The sequence below is a fragment of the Lepus europaeus genome, chromosome 5 (genome assembly GCF_033115175.1).
Source record: "Lepus europaeus isolate LE1 chromosome 5, mLepTim1.pri, whole genome shotgun sequence".
NCBI lineage: Eukaryota > Metazoa > Chordata > Mammalia > Lagomorpha > Leporidae > Lepus > Lepus europaeus.
Window position 1 is genome coordinate 89,935,494 of NC_084831.1, and position 20,939 is coordinate 89,956,432.

Sequence of the window (20,939 nt, forward strand, 5' to 3'; positions counted from 1 at the left end):
GTTTCTCATAAACATCCTCATTTAGTTTTCTCCACAAATTCTCAAGACTCTTAGCTCTAAGAAGCTCCATTGACACCTCAGAGCCGGTCTTCCTGGTGGTCTTTATGGGTTTTGACTATTTCACAATGAATCATCCCTCAGGACAAGTTGGTCATCAGGCTGCAGTGATTCCAAAGCCACTGGAAATGCTGCAAAATACTGGCTAGCCATAGGTTATGATCATTTGAATTAAGTTTCAGCATCCGTGGTCTTTAGTGAGAAAAAAATAGTTCTCTGTTGAAAACACACTCAAGTGGTACTAAAGAGCCAGCTAATCATGTAATAGTATCTTAATAATATTACAGAAATGCATTTGTCTTCATACAACGAGGATATCCATATTCATTATAAACATAAGAAGGTACAACATGAGGCAATAGTATATCTATAGGATGGCTCTGGGCTACTGTCTCCACATAAAAAATTATGCTTTTAATCAATCAACACAAGTCATCTCTTTCTCCCTTCCTTCCCCTCCCCTCACATCTATACACATAGGGGTTTTCTATGAAAACTAAAATTTTAGTTTGATTCCTTACTACTTTTAATTATTACTAAAATATTCAATCTTGTCTTTTGTGCATATTGTGCATGAAAAGATCAGAAAAGGACATAATCTAAACTGTTTATTCTCAGGATGTGACAGGTCTGTAGGAGCCTCCCAACACTTCTTACTTATCGTATTGTCCAGCTGATCACAGTATGTCATGAATGTCTGTTTGTGGGGGCTTCTACCATTGTAAGAATGTCAAGAGATGGACCAGGATGCCCACCAATGTGAAACAGTAATTGCTTCAAACTCTGGCAATTCACCCAGTGAATCTCACTCCCTTATGAAACCATACCTAATCATCAGAACAGAGCAGAACAGACATATAAGCCCAAAGTAGGGTGATTTGGAAAGTAGACAACAGTAACAACATTTTAGAAGTTGAAAAAGAACAACTGATCCATTAGTTTTTTCTCAGATGTTAAAACAAAAAGGATAACCTAAAGTGGCATCTGTTGGAGCTCAGAAAATGATACTCTGAAGTATGGAGCTTTGACATGCTGAGCTGGAGAGAAAGTCTTAGATTTAGTGCTCTCCTTCCCTTCTTGTCCTTCTAGTTCACATGGTCTTCTTATTCTAAAGATTTATTTATTTATTTCAAGGTCAGAGTTACAGAGATAGAAGGAGAGGGAGGGACATGGGGAAGGAGGGATCTTCCATACACTGGTTTGCTCCTTAGAAGGTCACAACTACCAGGGCTGGGCCAGGCTGACTGCAGGAGCCAGGAGCTAAATCTGGGTCTCCCATGTGGGCGGCAGGGGCTCAAGTAGTTGAGCCATCTTCTTCTGCTTTTCTCAGACATAGCAGGGAGCTGGATCAGAAACAGAGTAGCCAGGATTTGAACCACTGCCTATGTGGGATGCCAGTATTGCAGGTGACAGCTTTACCCATTACGCCAAAAAGCTGGCCCACAGAGGGGACCTTCTTGAAGTTCTCTTCTCTGACTGAAGGATATTCTTCCAAAAGAAATGCAATTTTCTTGGCCTCCTTCCTGAAATCCCTTTAACTAAGGAAAATTAAACTCAAATTGCAGGAAGGTGACCTAGTGATGTCATCATAACTAGATGGACCTTATCACAGGCTACTCTTTAGATCTATTCAGTTTCCAAAGAAAGCCATTTACAAATTGCTGCCTAGTCTTTAGGCCCACTCAATTCTCCTAGGAAAAAAAATAATATTATCCCTCAAAAATTGTCTGTATCCCCTATTTCTGTTATCTATGAACAAAAAGTTCAGAATCTCTTTGGGTAGTTGGGTAATGACTTTTCCTAGCACACATTAATAAGTATGTGTCTTTTTCTTCTGCTAATATGCTTAGTTTGATATCATCATGGTGAATCTGCAGAAGGCACGGAGAGAATTTTCTTTTGCCTTAAACAACAGGGAAAGCTAAAGGCCAACATGGGTTGCATTTTTTTTTAAATTTTTTTACTTATACAAGGTGAAAAAATTTCTTGTATTTCACATATACACATGGGTTGTATTGCAGGAGGTGTCCAATTCTGATCCATTTTGACAAACGTAAAGGCCTGTGAATCCATCATAGGATAAAGAGCATATCCATCACCCCACAGTTTCATTGTAGTCCTTTGGACTCCATCATCTACTCCTTCCTCATTCCAGTACTCCAAGAAACCACTGATCAGGCTTCCATCACCATAGATAAATTTGCATTTTTCTAGTTTGCATTATTTTCTAGAGTTTTATGTTAAATGGATTAATACAATATGTATTCCTTTGTGTCTAGCTTCTTTGGTTCAGCATAGCTATTCTGAGATCCACGTATATTGTATCAGTTGTTCTTTCTTTATATCACTGAGGCATGTTTCATTGTATGGATACACTATAATTTGTTTATTCATTTACTTGTTGGATGACATCTGAGTTGCTTCCAATTTGTGGTTTGTATTAATATATGTCTCTATTCCTGTAGGGTAACTATCTACAATTGGAATGATTATATTGTATAATACAAATATAGATTAAAGAAACTTCTATATTATTTTTGTTAGTAGTTGTATCATTTTACATCCCTACCAGAAGTTTTTAAGAGTGACTAGTACTCCAGACCATTGGCAACACTTGGTAAAGCCAAGTAGCTCTTTATTAAATGTTTTTCCCACAAAGAACGCATTTTCTTACAATATGGTTGATTGCCTACTCAACGATTGTTGAGACTGATAGTAATCTTCCCAGCTTATTTACTGATGTAACATAGGAATATGAGCCAAACTCAGAAAAGAAGACCTATGGGAGGATCTTCCAGAAATCCTCTGAGAGAAGTATTACGTTTTAAATAATAATAATAACAATAATGACAATAAAGACTCAGCACAAGAGACCCTCCTTTTTGTCACTAGAAGCAATTGTGTGAAAATATGATGCCTTAAGCAGGAAGCCATGCTGGATATCCTATTGGACCCTTTAGACACACTCCACTCCCTTTTGCATCTGCTCTCTAAGAAAGCTGACATACATGAAATCAGAGTTTCCTTTCTCTCTGATTTCCCATTGAAGGGTAAAGCAATGGGGAGCTCTGGTTGGCAGTTGTAGGAAAGCAGGATAAGGATGGAAGCAGTGATTCCCCTGCCTCCCATCCTACAGGATTCTCTCAGGTGGCTATGTCCTGTACTGAAGGCCACAGCTCTTCCCAGGTTAGCTTCTCAACATGACTTCACTTTGTTCTAGCAGCAGCCTCATCATGCTTAGGAAATATGACAGTCTAGCTCTTATGGCCTCCCTGGGGGAATAGCACTCTCGCTGGTGGTTTTCTATACTTAGTCCACATTTTTGTAAATGATACTAGGTTGTCTTCACTTTAAGGTCATCTATTTTGTCTGGGACTCTTAGTGATTTATCAAGCATGTTGAGACAGTAAGGAACAAACCTGAACATAAAGGCCAACAATGAATGGGAAAAAAGTTGGAAAATACCTGAGCTATAGATATAGTTCCATCACCGAATTAATCAATCCTGGAACTTTTTATACTCAAAATAGTTATCTATGGGATAATGCATAATAACATCTTTAACATTAAAAATAGAGTTAATCGACTTAATAATCATCATCTGACTTAGTGAAGAAGCAGCCTGTGATTCTGTAGATGTGAATTCCCTTTTCATTCTTATCTTTTTCCTGAATGGTGAATTTGCTGTTAGTCATATTGAATTCTTCTCATTCTTATCTCTTCCTACATGGTGGCATTGCATGACTTAGTTTTGTCACATGAATATGTCATTCAAGGCGTTCTAGTCCCAAGTAGTCTGCAATGGTGGGTTTTATGTGCTTGTTTTCTCATTCTCCTTTGAGCTGGCCTCTGAGAACTAGAATAATGGATTATAATCACTGGATTGAGGATTGTACTAAAATATTTGTGGTATCTAGGGGCCAGCCTGTGGCGCAGCAGGCTAAAGCCCTTGCCTGACATGCCTGCATTCTATATGGGCACTGGTTCTAGTCCCGGCTGCTCCTTTTCCAATCCAGCTCTCTGTTTTGGCTTGGGAAAGCAGTAGAAAAATGGCCCAACTCCTGGGGCACCCGAACCCATGTGGGAGACCCAGAAGAAGCTCCTGGCTCCTAGCTTAGGACCAGCGCAGCTCCGGCCATTGTAGTCACCTGGGAAGTGAACCAGCTGATGGAAGACCTCTCTCTCTCTCTCTGTCTCTATGTCTCTCTGTAACTCTGCCTTCCAAATTAAAAACAAAAAAACCTTTAAAAAAATTTTGTCCTATCTAATTCCTCCCTAGTTAAAAGAACTACTTGTGCAAGATAGAAGGTCTAGATTCATACCTTTCCTTCTTGGGGTGTCTCCAGGTGAATCTAAGCTTACAGTTACCTTTCTTATCCCTTCCCGGTCCTCTGCTGTTATTTCTTGACATTACCACCAGTTAAATTAATTTCCCTGCTTTGAGAAATTACTATGTACACCCCTTCTCAAAGACACTTTGTTGCTTCCATGAATAAAACATGAGCATACCTTAGGAGAAAATCTCTTTAGAGTCCTTTAGCCAAAGTTACATATTCTTATAATGTTTCCATTTTGTAATAGTTCTTAGTAGCAAGAGTAGTAACTGTAGTACTAGCAGATGTAATGCTAGTGGTATTTATTTAGCACATTCTCCGGAGTAGGTATTATGCTATGAATTTTATGAGTTATCCCATAAAGGGTCTTTTTGACTGGGTGGTTTTAATGGCTGTGGTCCATTTTGTCAGACAAAGGCATGCAAGACTGAACTAGCTCTTGATTTTATGTGTTTAGTTATAAGACAAGAAGACTATTAAACATTTCGGGATCATGCCAAGTAGAAAAGTCTACAGAGCCTGATGAAAAGGTACCCAAATAATTTAAGATGGATAGAAATACAAAGTCATTCTAATAAAGTGAGAACTTAGGTAAACCAAACTTCCTTGAGCAGAGAAGCTCAGGCACCTAGATTATGAGAATAAACTTTTTTAAAAATATTTATTTATTTTATTTGAAAGAGTTACACAGAGAGAAGAGAGGCAGAGAGAGAGAGAGGGAAAAAAGAGAGAGAGAGAGGACTTCCATCCGATGGTTCACTCCCCTATTGCGCTCAATGGCTAGAGCTGTGCCGATCCAAAGCCAGGAACCAGGAGCTTCTGGGTCCCCAACGCGGGTACAGGGGCCCAAGGACTTGGGCCATCTTCTACTGCTTTCCCAGGCCATAGAAGAGAGCTGGACTGGAAGAGGACCAACCAGGACTAGAACCAGTGCCCATATGGGATGCAGGCGCCGCAGGCAGAGGATTAACCAAGTGAGCCACGACACCAGACCCGAGAATAAACTTTTAAATTTTGGTGATCATGACATAGTGACTATGAATAATGTGCTAAATATGTCATTAACTAACTCATTCAGCCCACTAGCCCATGTCTGTTGATACTCGTTCTTGGAAATATCCCCCAACACTGCTTAGGATGATGTAATTATTTTCTTAGTAATTGTTTCCTTACTATACATTTTCTTAACTTGAAACTTTGTAATTAATTATGGAAATATTGAAAAGAATCAAACAATCCAATATGTATACACTAAGGAAGAGTGATTGGCTCTGACATATTTATGTTTAAGATAATTTAGTCCATTAGAATACATGAAATTTGTAATTCAGCTTATGTATGTAATTAATTGCTATAGGCCTGTAAATTTGAGTAGAAATTTTATTTAGTTTATATAGTAATTACAGTAAGTTTATAGAGTACGAAAACATTTAAGATAACTTAGACAAAATATTTCTAGATTTAATAGAGGCAACAGAGGTATTTTAAGTATTCTAGAATGATTTGCGTTGAAATCACACATTTGAAGTATCTAAATAAGAAATCGAATATATTTAACTTATAAAATCAGTTTAAAATATTTAAAGGAGTTTAATTAACTTAGTTTGTAATTGGAGCTAAACATTAATCAAAGACCTCATAAAAGTGATTGCTAAATTCACTATACTTATAAATGCAAGATTATGGAAGAGGTAGGCTTTAAAATTTTTAAGTCTAATAATTCAAATAAATTTTAGCTGAACCAAACCTCTGCATGATCTTTCTTATATACAAAATGTGTCCTTGAAACTACTGACATAATAAACTACATTCTTAAAACAAAACAGAAAACAAAAAAGAGTTAAAATATTGTACTTGCAAAGATCTCTTATAAGATACTACAAAGGTTTCCACATTTATTTTGAGGCAAGTTTCATGGTATAATATTGATATGCAAATAAGACAGTGGTCACAATTTCAGGCCCATGGAGTTAGCTCCATGTGGTTTAAATCCCAGTCTCTTGGTGCACTAGCTGTAACACTGGAGAAGTGCTGACCTTTCTAAGATTCATTTTCCTTATTTGAAAATGGAGATAATAATAGTTCATACATGTAAAATGTGAGACATGAATGACATAGCGCTTACAAAGTACTCAGCAGATTACCTGGCGCCAAAGAAAAGGCTAAATAAATGTTAATTAGTACTATTAGAAGCAGGAATCTTCCTCTACAGGAACAACTGTCACCCTGGTTTTCAAACAGATGCCCTTAAAAACAAAACAGGATAATTAGAACTTCAGTGAAATCCTTTCTAGAAATTTTTTCACCTGGTAGTGAATAAAAAGGTAAGACAGTATTTTTTTGGTATACAGAAACCACAATAACCAAGAATAAAAACAGGTATTGTTTCTAAACAATAGGTTCCTCTTATTTGTCTTTTAATCAAAACTGTTACATATTCACCCACAAAGGGACCGTAATTTTATAAGTGTACCTCAAAATTTTATGACCTGTTTAGCCCTGTTCAAGTATACTATTATAAAATAAATGAGAAGAGGTCAGCACTGTGGCATAGTAGGATAAGCCTCTGCCTGAGACACTAGCATCCCAGATGGGCATAGGTTCATGTCCCGCTGCCCCTCTTCCTATCCAGCTCTCTGGATGAGAAAGCAGTAGAAGACCGCCCAAGTGCTTGGGTCCCTCCACCCACATGGGAGACCTGGAAGAACATCTTGACTCCTGGCTTCAGATTGTCAGAGCTCTGGCTGTTGTGGCCATTTGGAGAATGAACCAGAGGATATAAGACCTTTCTCTCCATCTCTCCCTCTCTCTGTAACTCTGCCTCTCAAATAAATGACTAAAAAAAAAATAAAAATAAACAAATCAAATGAGAAAAAATCACCATAGCAGTAGCTAAAATTTTACATTTTGGAATATTTAATGTTGTACTGCTTTTATAATAGGAAAAACGGGAACCAACTTAGCTGCAGGAACATGCCATTATAATATACTGATGAATGAATTTCAAAATCAAACTTCAAATATATCCATTCAAACATATCTATACCTTAAATAAAGTTTCCTCTAAAAAGGGAGGGTTATAACCCTATTGTACCTGTAGGTACCATAAATCTCTGTAGCATGTGTAAATACATAGAAATAATCTAGCCAGTTATACATGGTTATGTGCACTGCTAGCAAAAATCTTAATATACATATTTGTGAGATTGTGAAGGAAAATATCTCTCATACATTATTTTCTAATAAAGGAATTCCTAACACTAATTCTAAAAGTATTATGGTACTTTCTATTGAAATGTCAAATGAGGAATTGTGCTTTTGGGAATCTAAATAAATAAAAGAGCCAGCATATATATGCGTATGTATGTATATGTTACAGGTATTTGTGTATGTGCATGTATTTATGCATATGTATATGCACATGCATATATGTGCATATGCTCCTTGGCTTACAATGAGATTACATTCCAATAAACCCACTGCAAATTGAAAAATAAAATTTCAAGAATGTGTGCAATGCCCCTAATCTACTGAACGCCATTGCTTAGCCACACAATACCCTGTGGACTATGTGTTATTCACCCACATGGTCATGTGACTGACTTGGAATTGTGGTTCACTACCACTGCCTAGCATCGTAACAATCATATCATACATGTCACTAGCTCAGGAAAAGAAGAAGCATCAACACTGAAATTTGTGTTGCTTTAACAGCACCTTAAAGTTGTATAATTCTAAGTTGAATCATAAGTCAGAACCTGTCAGTATAAAATTTTAGTCCCTTTTTTTCTTTGTCTTGGTAAAAAGGATAACCACTTTTTAAAGATTTATTTGTTTATTTGAAAGGCAAAGCTACAAAGAGGCAGAGGCAGAGAGAGAGAGATAGAGAGAGAGAGAGGGAATCTTTCATCAGCTGGTTCACTCCCCAAATGGCCTCAATGGCCAGAGCTGGGCTGATCTGAAGCCAGGAGCCAGGAGCTTCTTCTGGGTCTCCCATGCAGGTGCAGGGACCCAAAGACTCAGGCCATCTTCTGCTTTCCCAGGGCATAGCAGAGAGCTGGTTCATAAGTGGAGCATCCTGACCTTAAGCTGGCACCCATATGGGATGCTGACACTTAAGAGGTCAGCTTTACCCCTAGCCACAGCGCAGACCCAGATAACCACTTTCACATTATTTAGTTATACTATAGAAATGATGCTGTGAAACTTTCATGGCTTTGTCATAATAAACATTGCATTTTCCACTGTGTTCTCTATGGAATTGCTTACTCTATGGGCAGCTAGTTTCCATGTTGTAAGAACTCTCAAACATGCAGAGGTCAATAAGTCAGGACACAACATCCTCTCTCCAAAGGCCAGAACAGAATGAACTCCAACCAGCAGCGCTGTGGGTAAGCCTCCTAGGGAACAGATCCTATAGTCCCAGCAGACACCTTGACTGCAGCATTACAAGAGATTCTAAGCCAGAACTACCCAACTGAACTTCTCCCAGATTATTATTATTATTATTTTTAATTTATTTATTTGGAAGGCAGAGTGACAGAGAAATATCTTCTGTCTGCTGCTTGACATCAAATGCTGTAATAACTAGGCTGGGCCAGGCCACAAACAGCAACTAGGAACTCCATCCTGGCCTCCCAACAAGGGTGGCAGGAATTCAAGTACTTGAGCCATCATCCACTATTTCCCAGTCACATTAGCAGAAAGCTGGATCAGAAGCACAGTAGCTAGAATTCAGCTTGGCACTCCAAATGGGATGTGGGTGTCCCAAAAGTCAGCTTAACCCACTGCACCAAAACATACCCTGCTTCTCCAAGATTCTTGAATTCAAAAACAAATATTTGTTGTTTTAAGGTACTACAAAAATTGTTTATACTCATACAATCAAACATACACTGCTATTGAAAAAGAATGATTTAAATATGCACATATGTAATATATTTATATATGTAAATTTAACTGTAAGGACATAAAGGATGTAAGAATACAAAATAATGCATATATTTTAATTTTTATCACAAAATCTAAAATAATCATTTGTTTATGGATGTTTATTTGAATATGGAGGGAAGTGCCAAGTGATTTATGCCAAATTAACATGACTTCTAATCAACAAATACTGGTAAGTGATAAGTCAGTGTCTTAGTACTGTTTACATCATATGATGGATATGTGGTGTTTCTACAATTTAAAAATACATAGCTAACTAAAGAAAAGTGGGGGAAGGAGAATCATCAGTTATATTAAGATACAGTTTTTTTTTATTTTTTAAAGAGTTTTTTTTTTTATTTATTTGAAAGAGTTACACACAGAGAGAAGGGGGGGAGAGAGAGAGAGAGAGAGAGGGAGAGAGAGAGAGAGAGAAAGTCTTCCCTCCGCTGGTTCACTCCCCAATTGGCTGCAATGGCCGGAGCTGAGGAGCTTCTTCTGGGTCTCCCACCTGGGTGCAGGGGCTCAAGCACTTGGGCCATCTTCTACTGCTTTCCCAGGCCACAGCAGAGAGCTGTTTTGGAAGTGGAGCAGCCAGGTCTTGAGCCAGCGCCCATATGGGATGCCAGCACTGCAGGTGGCAGCTTTACCCGCTACACCACAGTGCTGGCCCCAATTTTTAAAATTTTTTTAAAATTAGTTTTCTTTCTTTTTGTGTCTCTAAAGTTTGTACTGATCATAGATAAATTAGATAATCCCATGGTAAAAGTTAAATAAATTTTTAAAATTGAAAGTAAACTATAAAAGAATATTCAGGATATAAACAAGGAGACCTTTGTTCTCAACAGAGCTTCACTCACCAACATGATTTTAAGGTGTGCTGGAGTGATATTCAGAATGGGAAACTCTACACATGCTTCTCGTCAGAGAAGAACAGGGCATTTTTTGTCTGTGAAATGGTTGAGACTTAAAGCATCCTTAATATTTACGAAGGGCTGATGGGGGGAGATGACAAGTACTACCCTTGTAAAACGCAGTCACAGAAAGGTGATGGAGCTCCTGCAGCATCTGTAGTGACAGTGGGAATAGCTCACCTTACCATGTCTGTGCCAAAACACTTGCCCATTTTAAACATAATAAGGCTAAAATAAACACACCCACTCCAAACCTCATTGTTTAGTCTCTTTATTCTGTATTAGTAATTTTTCTGTCAAAGTAGTGGAATAAAAAGCAAAAACATCCAATGAGCGTCATCTTAGCCACAGGCTGATGAGGCGGAGTTTTACTTCCCTTCCCCTGGCCACGTGAGAGCTTTTTCCTCCAAAATGACCTGGCAGCGCTTAGTGGTCCCATGTTTCTATTCTCTCTCTGTCCTGACAAAGTTATATTTCTCAAGTCAACACACCAAACAGAATTTTACAGATGTGCACATCCTCGCATTTCTTAAATGTCAAATGCTTTTTGAGGAAGGTGGAATGAAAAAAATGGCTAACCTTGACCTTGTCTTCTGAACCAGGATGTCTGCTTTATGGTGGCCGCTGTTCACATGGGAGGAAAGATCTGGATAAGAAGCAAACACCTCCTTCTGAATCTCATGGAAATAATTTTTTTTTTCCTAAGCATCACATCCCTAACAGAAAAATACACCCATAGTGAGATTTTGTAGTTTATTTTTTTCTAAAAAGATAGAAAAAAAATCCTGTTTAATTTTTTCCTCTTTGCGAGTTTACCCTGGGACTGTTTCTAGCTTGTGTTCTCTATAGGCTTCATCAGGGAATTTATGATCTTGCTCTACACTGCAAATCCCTTCCACGTGGTCTTTGTTCTCTCTTTAATTCTCACAACTACTTGTTAAGGTCTCAGCCCTTTTAAACAAGGCCACAGCTGAAGTACACGAAGTGATTAACTCCTAGCCCTTAGCTGTGACTCAGAGTCAGTTCGGTCCCTGCATTCTATATGCTTCCTTCTCCTCGGCATCCGCTTCTTATACTATTGCCTCTTGCAACCTCTGAATGCTCCCCCAAGAATATCTCAGCTCTACTGTACTTGAATGCCACCTCCAAAGCCTAGAATAGGAAGTCAAGGCTATGAGAGCTGGCTATTCAAATATATGTGAGGTGTGGCATCGACTGTCAGAAGCCTGCCAAACACTTTAAGGTACAAGTGATTATTCAGTCTACACCCAAGACCTAAGAGGGGAGCTCTTGGGAAACTGGTGACTCATTCCATGACAAGTCTAGGTGAATAGAAAGGCCCGGGAGGCACCTGCATAAAGTAATCAGGAGGTATTGACTTCTGCTGAGGTCAGGAGCAAGATTTATTAACCTAAGAGATAAATATTGACTGAAAATTTGGACAGTTCCTCTTTTTCTTCCGAGAATCCTGTAAATTACTCAGACTGCCACTCACATTTGGAAACTTAGACTTTTTCTCCAGTTTTATGTCCATCTTTAGTTAGAGACCTCCTAAGGGAAGAAAATCTTTGTAGTCTATTTTAGAGGGATATTTAAAATCCTGCTAATTATTGCTTCATTTTTATCTATTCTAAGACTCACTGGCCAGAAGCCTTTTATTACACAGTAATAGGTTTTCACATCCTTGGGGCTTTTTTTCTATGGTCTTCAGTGTCTGGCTGTGAGTCCCAATTTTGATTCATCTCATTGAATGGCTTCTATTCTTTCCCCCTCTAGTTCTCTCTCCTTCATAAGAAGTGGCTTGCCTCCTGCGGAAAGCCCTCCGAGCCCTGCAAATTGTGTGAGCGATGCTTTGGGAAAGTTGTGTTCCAAAGGCCCCTTGTTGTGACATGCTTATCATCAAGTCCTAGTAAACCCTTCTCTGCTCAGATGACATTCTGAGGCGTCCTCATCCAGAGGGCCTGGTCGGCGTTGTCAAGCATCCGAGTCCCTGTCCCTTTTCACAGTGGCTGGAAGGGATTGGAGTTCATCTTCAGATGTAGGTCAGGCCCATTCTCTCCCCTTTCCTAATGACATGGAACAAGCACCCCAGATAACCTGCTTTCCCTTTCAGGCTTTCTTTGCTACTTCTTTCCTTGAGCTTATCTCCTTTCATAAAGTTGAAGGTCTAGCCCCACATTATATTAAAAGCTTCTCCAGTGTAAATCTGTGAGGCTTCAAAAATGTACTCTTTTCATTTAAATATATTCCTTCCTGATCAGAAAAATCAACACTTTCCACAGCCTGTTCTTGCTAAGAATGAGTGTGTTTAAGGCTCTTATAACACCAATAAATTACTAAAAGTACTCATTTGAGTTACTTTGATTCACCTTAGAAATGTATGGCATTAACACAATGTATTGCAGCTTTTGAAGTTTTATTACTTTTCAGTTCACTTTTACCATATGTTTAAATTGTAATTCCTTTTCTTTTCTTGAGATGATTGTGTTTGCCAAAGACCTATATGGAAGAAATTCACCTTTCTATTCAAGCCTTTTTCCTTCCCCAGACCTATCCATTCTTAGGCTGTTATGGATTTAGAACAGCAGAATTCTTTCTAATTCTTCCTGAGAATCACTACCATTTTTTGACATGCCAGGAGCGACCTCAGTGCACTGTGTCCAGCATGCTGCCTAATTGATAGAAATGCTTAAGTGTGATTTGAGCTAGACTCACTTCCTACTAGTAACACATTTTCTCAGAAAGTAAACTTTGAGTATATGACAGTGATTCTATAACAATGGATTTCAGGCTGCTTCTAGTTGACATTTGTACAGCATTGTTTCTAGCTTCAACACTTGACATTGTGCTTTGGGCCATCAAATCTGGGGAAGTGGAGCTGATGGCAGTGTGGTGATGCTGGTCATTTGCAATGATGTATTCAATGCGCTGTTCAAAACTTGTGAATGGAGAACATCCCTAGGAATAAAAAGAAGCTTAGTCTCAGAGCTAAATTCACAAGGGAATCCTTGCCTCACAAATCTGGAGACACAAGAAAGTCCTTGACATTCTCCAACAGAGATCCAAAGAAGATGAAAATCAATCAGCTGCCACAAGGTGGCGAAATCACATTGATGTCCTTACTGCTCTGTTTGCCCACAGAAACCTTTTATTGTCAACTATCTGAAGACAAAGGTATCATTTTTACATTTAAATAAAAACCACTTATCACTAAGATTTACAAACCGTTTCAGAGCATCCAGACAACTATCTCGGTGTAGTGGATAGTGCATAAATAACGTTAAGGCTGTGGAATAAAAAGCAAAAATGTACATTTTGTTTCCTCACAGCTACCTGGGAGATTGTATATTTTCCCCTTGTTTGATATCTATTTTTCCTTTGAATGTAGTTGGCTACATACAACATAGCATCCCCTAAAATGGAAGTTAAGGGCCGGCGCCGTGGCTTAACACGCTAATCCTCCGCCTTGAGGCACTGGCACACTGGGTTCTAGTCCCGGTCGGGGTGCTGGATTCTATCCCGGTTGCCCCTCTTCCAGGCCAGCTCTCTGGTATGGCCCGGGAGTGCAGTGGAGGATGGCCCAAGTGCTTGGGCCCTGCACCCGCATGGGAGACCAGGAAAAGCACCTGGCTCCTGGCTTAGGATCAGTGCGATGCGCTGGCCGCAGCAGCCATTGGAGGGTGAACCAACGGCAAAAAGGAAGACCTTTCTCTCTATCTTTCTCTCTCTCTCACTATCCACTCTGCCTGTCAAAAAAAAAAAAGTTGAAAGTTAAGAACTGTAAGCTTCTAGAATATACTTTAGAGCATGTCATAGAACTTTTGTGAAAAACCCTGGACTTTAGAGTGGGCATGAACAGTGTGCAGATCTTATGGAAAAGGTTTTTATTAAGATTTATTATGTATTTGTTCATTTGAAAGCAGAGTGACAGGGATAGAGACAGAGAGATCTTCCATCTACTGGATCATAGCCTAAATGCCTGCAGCAACCAAGGCTGGGCCAGGCTGAAGCCAGCAGTGAAGAATTCTATCCCAGCCTCTCATAAGGGTAGCAGGGGCCCAAGCAATGCCTGCCACTGGAAGTATTATTTAAAGTGCCATCACGGGAGATAAAGGACCTTGTCTGGGTGTCATTGTGGCTATAGGTCCAGGTTCTCCTGCACACTGGGCACAGGCTCTGCTCTGATGAGTATTTCAAATCCTAACAAACAAATCTGCTTTTGTTTTAGGGATTTCATTAAACATTCTGTGCATCGACTGTCTCATATTTGAAAAGAATACTCTAAAGCATTGTTGTAGGAATGAAATAAAATAAGTGAATTCATACAAATATGGTTGCTACTATCCCATAGCACATTGTGGGATTTGCATAAAAGTGCTAGGAAGTTCAGCATGGTGACCAAAATTCCCACTAGATTCCAACCAGTCACCCACTGTCCTGGCAGGGACACTGTGCACAAGTGTACATCTAGTTAGTGCATATCAAGCACATATAATGAGGCCTGCTACAAGTAAAATAAACCTAAAATATCCTCATCACCACCAGCACTGTATCTCTTCAGCCTACTTACTATAGCCTTACACTGTCTACAGATCTTTCAGAAGTATACCTTTAAGTGTGATAATACCACAAAGTAATACTTTGTAAACCTTATAAACTTGTATCTTGGCCTGATGCTGAATATTATGATGGAAAATTGTTAGGAAAAAAAGTGCAGAAGAAAGACAATGGAAAATACAGAAGCTGTAAAAGGTAGGCCAGCCCTCACTGTGGCCCTTTCTTCCAGGCCTGGACCAGTCTAACCCAAGGTTCAACTCAAGTAATGTTGGGACCTGACTAGGACTTTTGCTTTGTTCAGCTATGCTACAGATTTCAGGTCTCTAGAACCCAACATCACCTTGTGACTTCCTGAGAGATGACTTTCCTGAAAGGTCTTGATATGTTAGCTTACCTGACATCAGTTTAGAATGACTATGGTACCAACTGGTAGACAGTTAGTGTGGCATCCCTGACTGTCATCAGTGAGGCATAGAGAATTTGGGCAAAGATTTATTTTCAGAATCAAGTTCTGACAAGCCAGAGTCTCAAAGCACCTTTTAATTGAAAGAGCTCATTATTTGCTTTAACTGTGGCATTAGGAGCAGTGCCCATATCTTAGATTGGAGCAGGTGTGTAACAGACCATGCAAGTGAATGACCAGGAATCTTTCAATATAAGTAAAAGAAATAACAACATAGGATAGGATGAAAATGAGACAGGTTGGCTCTTACAGGCTAAATCTTGTTAAGAAGACCCTGATTCACCCTGCAGAAGAGGAATAAAGCATATTCTTGCCATAGGCCATTTCACACAAAACCTCCATTTTGCTGATTCTTCCTCAGAATGCACTTGGTGACAGCATGTGCATTTATTTTGAAAAATGAAGATTTCTATAATATTGATAGATCTTTATATGGTAGAGGGCATTGACCTAGAACATAAAGGCTGATTTGTATGGTTTAATGATATAGTAATTATGTCACGTTTGTTGTTTGGAAACTGCTAATTTTCTCTTCATTCAAGGAAAAAAGGGGTCTTTGTTTCCTAAAATAAAATTTTCCAACTGTCAGGTTTTATATTCCAGGCCACAAGCCCTTTTGACATCCTTTTGTGAGGCACTTTTAAAGCAAATGTGCTATTAGTACAAGAAAGCCATGACTATTGTAAATAAACGATAACTACTATTTTTCCTGTGTTTGTTTGACACATAGTTATGGAACTGTTGCAGCACCAAGCCACTTGAAAAGTCATTGATCCAAAGCAGAACATTCTCAGGGCAGCCCTTATAAATTCTGCCATAACAGAGTCATATTGGGTAGTTTATGGCAAGCTCTGAAGCAGTCAGCAGTAACAACAAGCAAACATTCATAGGGCAAAAGGAGGAACATTCATATGGGACCCAGCAGAAGTTGGACTCCCATCCACAGAGATGTCTTGGGATTGATCTGATACTATGTTCAGGGGGCCTTGAAAAAGTATACAGGAACCTGCAAATCAACAGAGAATATTTGGGCATGAGTTGCATGGTGCTCATTCAACCTTCCTTTGGGAGAACAGCAGCTCAGAGAGTTTCCTGGATTGTAAACTTGGGGTGGGAGAAGTCCCAGGATCTCTACCTCAACTTTAACATCTGTTTTGCATACTGGGCTTCTCAGCCAAGAACATGTTTATAAAAGAGTGCCATTTCTTTATAAAAGCAATTGCCTGAGCATTCATACTGCTGGACTGACCTGATGGTTCTGGACTGAAGACCAAAACATGAACTTTTCTTGCAAATTTCAAGTCCATAGGCCTACTCTACAAGTTTCGTACTTGTGAATTTCATAACTGAATGAGAAAATTCCTCAGAATCTTTTTCTAGTGTCCATGCACACACACACGCACACATACACATGGATACTTCAAAGAGTACATGGAAAAATAGAACTATAAGTTACGTTTATTTGGTAGGAAAAAATTGGAATCCATGTAGAGTTTTCAAATTATGTACTTCCCATGAATGTTTTGAAGAGCCCTCAAATTCATGGATTTCAAATATATATTCTGCTGGTTCTATTTTTTTAAGATCACCTTGACACTTGGATTATCTCAGAGAGATTCTGGACACACCCACACTTCTTCTAGAAGAAGGAGCATGGTTTCAGGGACCAGTTGGTCCAGAATCTACCCCCAACAATACTTACTCGATAGCCCTGTGTGAGCTATAAATGATTCAATCTCTTAGAACACCAATTTCCTCAACTATAAAACAGAAGTTACGTGGCTTATTTTCTGGAATTGCTCTTTATAAGAATGAAAAGAGAAAATACATCTGAAAGCATATAGTGCAAACTTGACACATAGTTAGGAATCAACAAATGAGTGATATGGATTATCTATCTTATTGGAGAACATCCAATAGTTAGAGTAGCTATTCAGATCTGCGAATTTCAGTTAAATCTTTCCCTACCTCATGTGTCATAAATTGAGTTAAAATGGCATGTCCCACAGAAAGACTTACCAGGTTCAACGAGTTGTAATTATTTACTCCCATTAACTTTTTTTTAAGATGTTCACTTTTTTTAAAGATTTTTATTTATTTATTTGAAAGTCAGAGTTATACAGAGATAGGAGAGGCAGAGAGAGAGAGAGAGAGAGAGAAGGAGAGAGAGAGAAAGAGGTCTTCCATCGAATGGTTCACTCCCCAATTGGACTCAATGGCAGGAGCTGCGCCAATTGGAATCCAGGAGCCAGCAGCCTCCTCCGGGTCTCCCATGTGGGTGTAGGGGCCCAAGGATTTGGGCCATCTTCCACTGCCTTCCCAGGCCACAGCAGAGAGCTGGATCAGAAGTGGAGCAGCCAGGACTCGAACCAGTGGCCATATGGGATGCCAGCGCTTCAGGCCAGGGAGTTAACCCGCTGTGCCACAGCATAGCCCTCCCCCCCATTAACTTTGAATTTTACCTCATTTATAGCACTTACCATCCTCTGCCTAACAACATGGTTAGTTTGTATTTGTATCCTATCCACCTCAAATTCTAATATCTATTAAATTCAGAAACGTCTTATTCATCTTTCTATATCCTAAAAAGACTTAGCACAAAATTTTAAATTTAGATTCAACTCAAAGAATGTTCAGTGAATAAACTATGCTAAAAGCTAAGTAATATGATTATTAATAACAATAGTAATAATTAAATATTTGAGCACTTACAAATTTTCAGAAACTATATTAGGATTAAATGTTTTTCTTAAATTTTTTTTAAAATTTATTTTATGGGGCCAGTGCTGTGGCATAGCAGATTAAGCCACTGCCTACAGCACCAGCATCCCACATGGATGCTGGTTTGAGTCCCAGCTGCTGCCCTTCCAATCCAGCTCCTTATTTTTATGCCTGAGAAGGCAGTGGAAAATGACACAAGCTCTTGGGCCCCTGCATCCATGTGGGAGACCCATATCCTGGCTCTGGGCTTCGACCTGTCATAGCCTTGGTTATTGTGGCCATCTGGGGAGTGAAGCAATGGATGGAAGATTTCTCTGCCTCTCCCTCTCTGTAACACTGTCTTTCAAATAAATAAATATTTTTATTTATTTATGAATAAATAGTTTTATTTATTTAATAAATAAATAATTTTTATGTTATTTATTTGAAAATTATAGTTACAGAGAGGGAGAAAGAGACAGAGAAATCCTGCATTTCTTAACAAAAGTAGCTTTGGAGACCAGCGCTATGGCACAGCAACTTAACGCCCTGCAATGGGGCGCTGGCATCCCATATGGGTGCCGGTTGGGGACCCGGCTGCTCCACTTCCGATCCAACTTTCTGCTATGGTCTGGGAAAGCAGTGGAGGATGGCCCAAGTTCTTGGGCCCCTGCACCCACATGGGAAACCCGGAGGAGGCTCCTGGCTCTTAGCTTCAGATCGGCACAGCTCCGACAGTTGCAGCCAATTGGGGAGTGAACCATCGGATGGAAAACCTCTCTCTCTCTCTCTGCCTCTCCTCTCTCTGTGTAACTCTGACTTTCAAATAAATATATCTTCAAAAATAAAAGTAACTTTGGAAGTGGCCTTTGTCTCTTGTTTTTGTTATTTTTTGTATTTGTTGGAAGCCATGCCATTAGCACTTACTAGAAGAAATTACCAATATGCTTAAATCTTTGTCAGGGGTTAAAAAGACTCCTCTAGATCAAAGAGCAAATATTATGCTTTGATGAAAAAATAATCCTGTCTCTATGAATCACCACAATAGATTTCTTTGTGCACCATCCAGCAACCCCACTGATACATGACAGTTGATGTTCAGTGTAATTATGGTTCAAATGTTTAATGAATGCCTACTATATGCTAGGCCTGGATCATGTGCTGCAGGAAACATGAAGATAGGAGGAAAAGTTTTCCTTCTCAGAGCATGAAAAGATAAAACACAGGCACATCAGAGAGAGTAAAGTGATTTGGGGTGTCTGTGGAAGAGAGCAGAGTGAGGTGGTCTAAAGAAATGTCATAGCATTTTAAGGAGCAAGGGCTATAAGAGCAAATACAAAACTATAAAAAAAAAAAGTATCACCAACATGGGCAGGAGAATTTCAACTTGTTAAAAACAAAGATCTACAAACTTCCAGATTAGAATATGGATATCGTCCCTTTGTCACTGTCCAAGACTTCCTCTTCTTTCCCACAGAACACACTCCAGAGTGCATAGGAAGGGATCTGGATATTAAAGGGAGTCCCAGCAGGTGAGTAAAATCAGGTCAGGTGCCTGATCCTTCTTTTACGGATCCAACTAAGACTCCAGAATATAAATCAGTTTGTCACTTGCTGCACAAATGAACAAGCTGAAGTTCAGAGGCCACCAGAATCCTAAAACTGTCTTGTTTTATTGTTTTTTTCTTACTGTTTTCCCTGCCACAGACAAGAAAATAGCTAAGACTGTAGATGGGGAAGATATAGTCATAGATCAGACCAAGTTGTTGTGTCGCCTGACCATTCTCATATTCTCTGAGGATGGCCAGGAGGGCCACAGGCGTCACACAGTAGCACTGAATTGCCCCTCCAAGTCATTCGGTGGCCCTTTCTCTCTGGTCAAGTTTGATTGGGCCTGAAGTGCTTTCAGGGACCTTTCTTCCTACCTCATTCTTTGATCCTAATTGATTTTTTTTCAGGGACACTTTGTCCCTAAACCGAACTGGATAATAGATGGTTTCACACAAAGTGGTGGGTATTTATTAGAAAACTAGAAACTATCTTCTCTATGTTCTGAAATGTACACCGATTATTCAGTGAAGATCTTCACATCTGTAGAAAATCTGGACTGTAAGGAGCAGAATCAGTCACTTCTGAAGCCACAGCTGAGACTCTGCCAGAGCTCCATGAGATTTTCTCTGAGGGTCATCACGAATTCCTCTTTTCTGCTTATGCAAATCTTGTTGATTTAGTCACTTGAAATGAAAAGAAACCGGCCCAAGACTTGCTGCTGAAGTGAGGATGCAATGTGATGATAAGCAAAAAGACTGATAACAGAGGGGATTAGAGAGATGGCCAGGTACTGAAGAGACAGCATTGTAGCTCAGGAAATTATGGTCCAAGATGATGTCAGTGTTCTTTGATGCACCTGTAATATGGAGCATAAATCCTGAGTAGGCAGTGTTAGAAAAGGTGATTATACATTTGTCAATAGCGGTTTATTTGGCATCTATGCTTACTGGTCTCACCCCTAGCTTGAGAAGGAGTTAGAATGGATATAATGTTTATCACAATAGCCAGTGGTATCATAAATAGAGGTAGAATGTGAATCATAGTCAAGAAAGACTATGAGTGAAGTAGAATGGGAGTGAGGAAAATTGTTACACGACAAATGATAAACTTAAATTTGCAGTGGAAAGAGATGGGAACTTCTTGCTCCAGTTTGTTATCTTAAAAGTTCAGGACTAATGGGATGGGTGCTGACAGGTTCTAGCTGTTCTTCTTTGTGTTGTGTGGAATAACACACAAAGCCACATGGCATAATGCTTGAAGGGTATAAAAACTGCAGTTAGAATATCTAGTTTCAAATCCCAGATCTGCTACTTGTTAGCTTTGGAAACTTGAGCTGGTTATTTCATATTTAGTAAATTTATAAAAATAAGTTTGCTGACAACCTGTGGACTATCACTGTGTGATATAAACAACCCAATCCTCATTGTTATTATT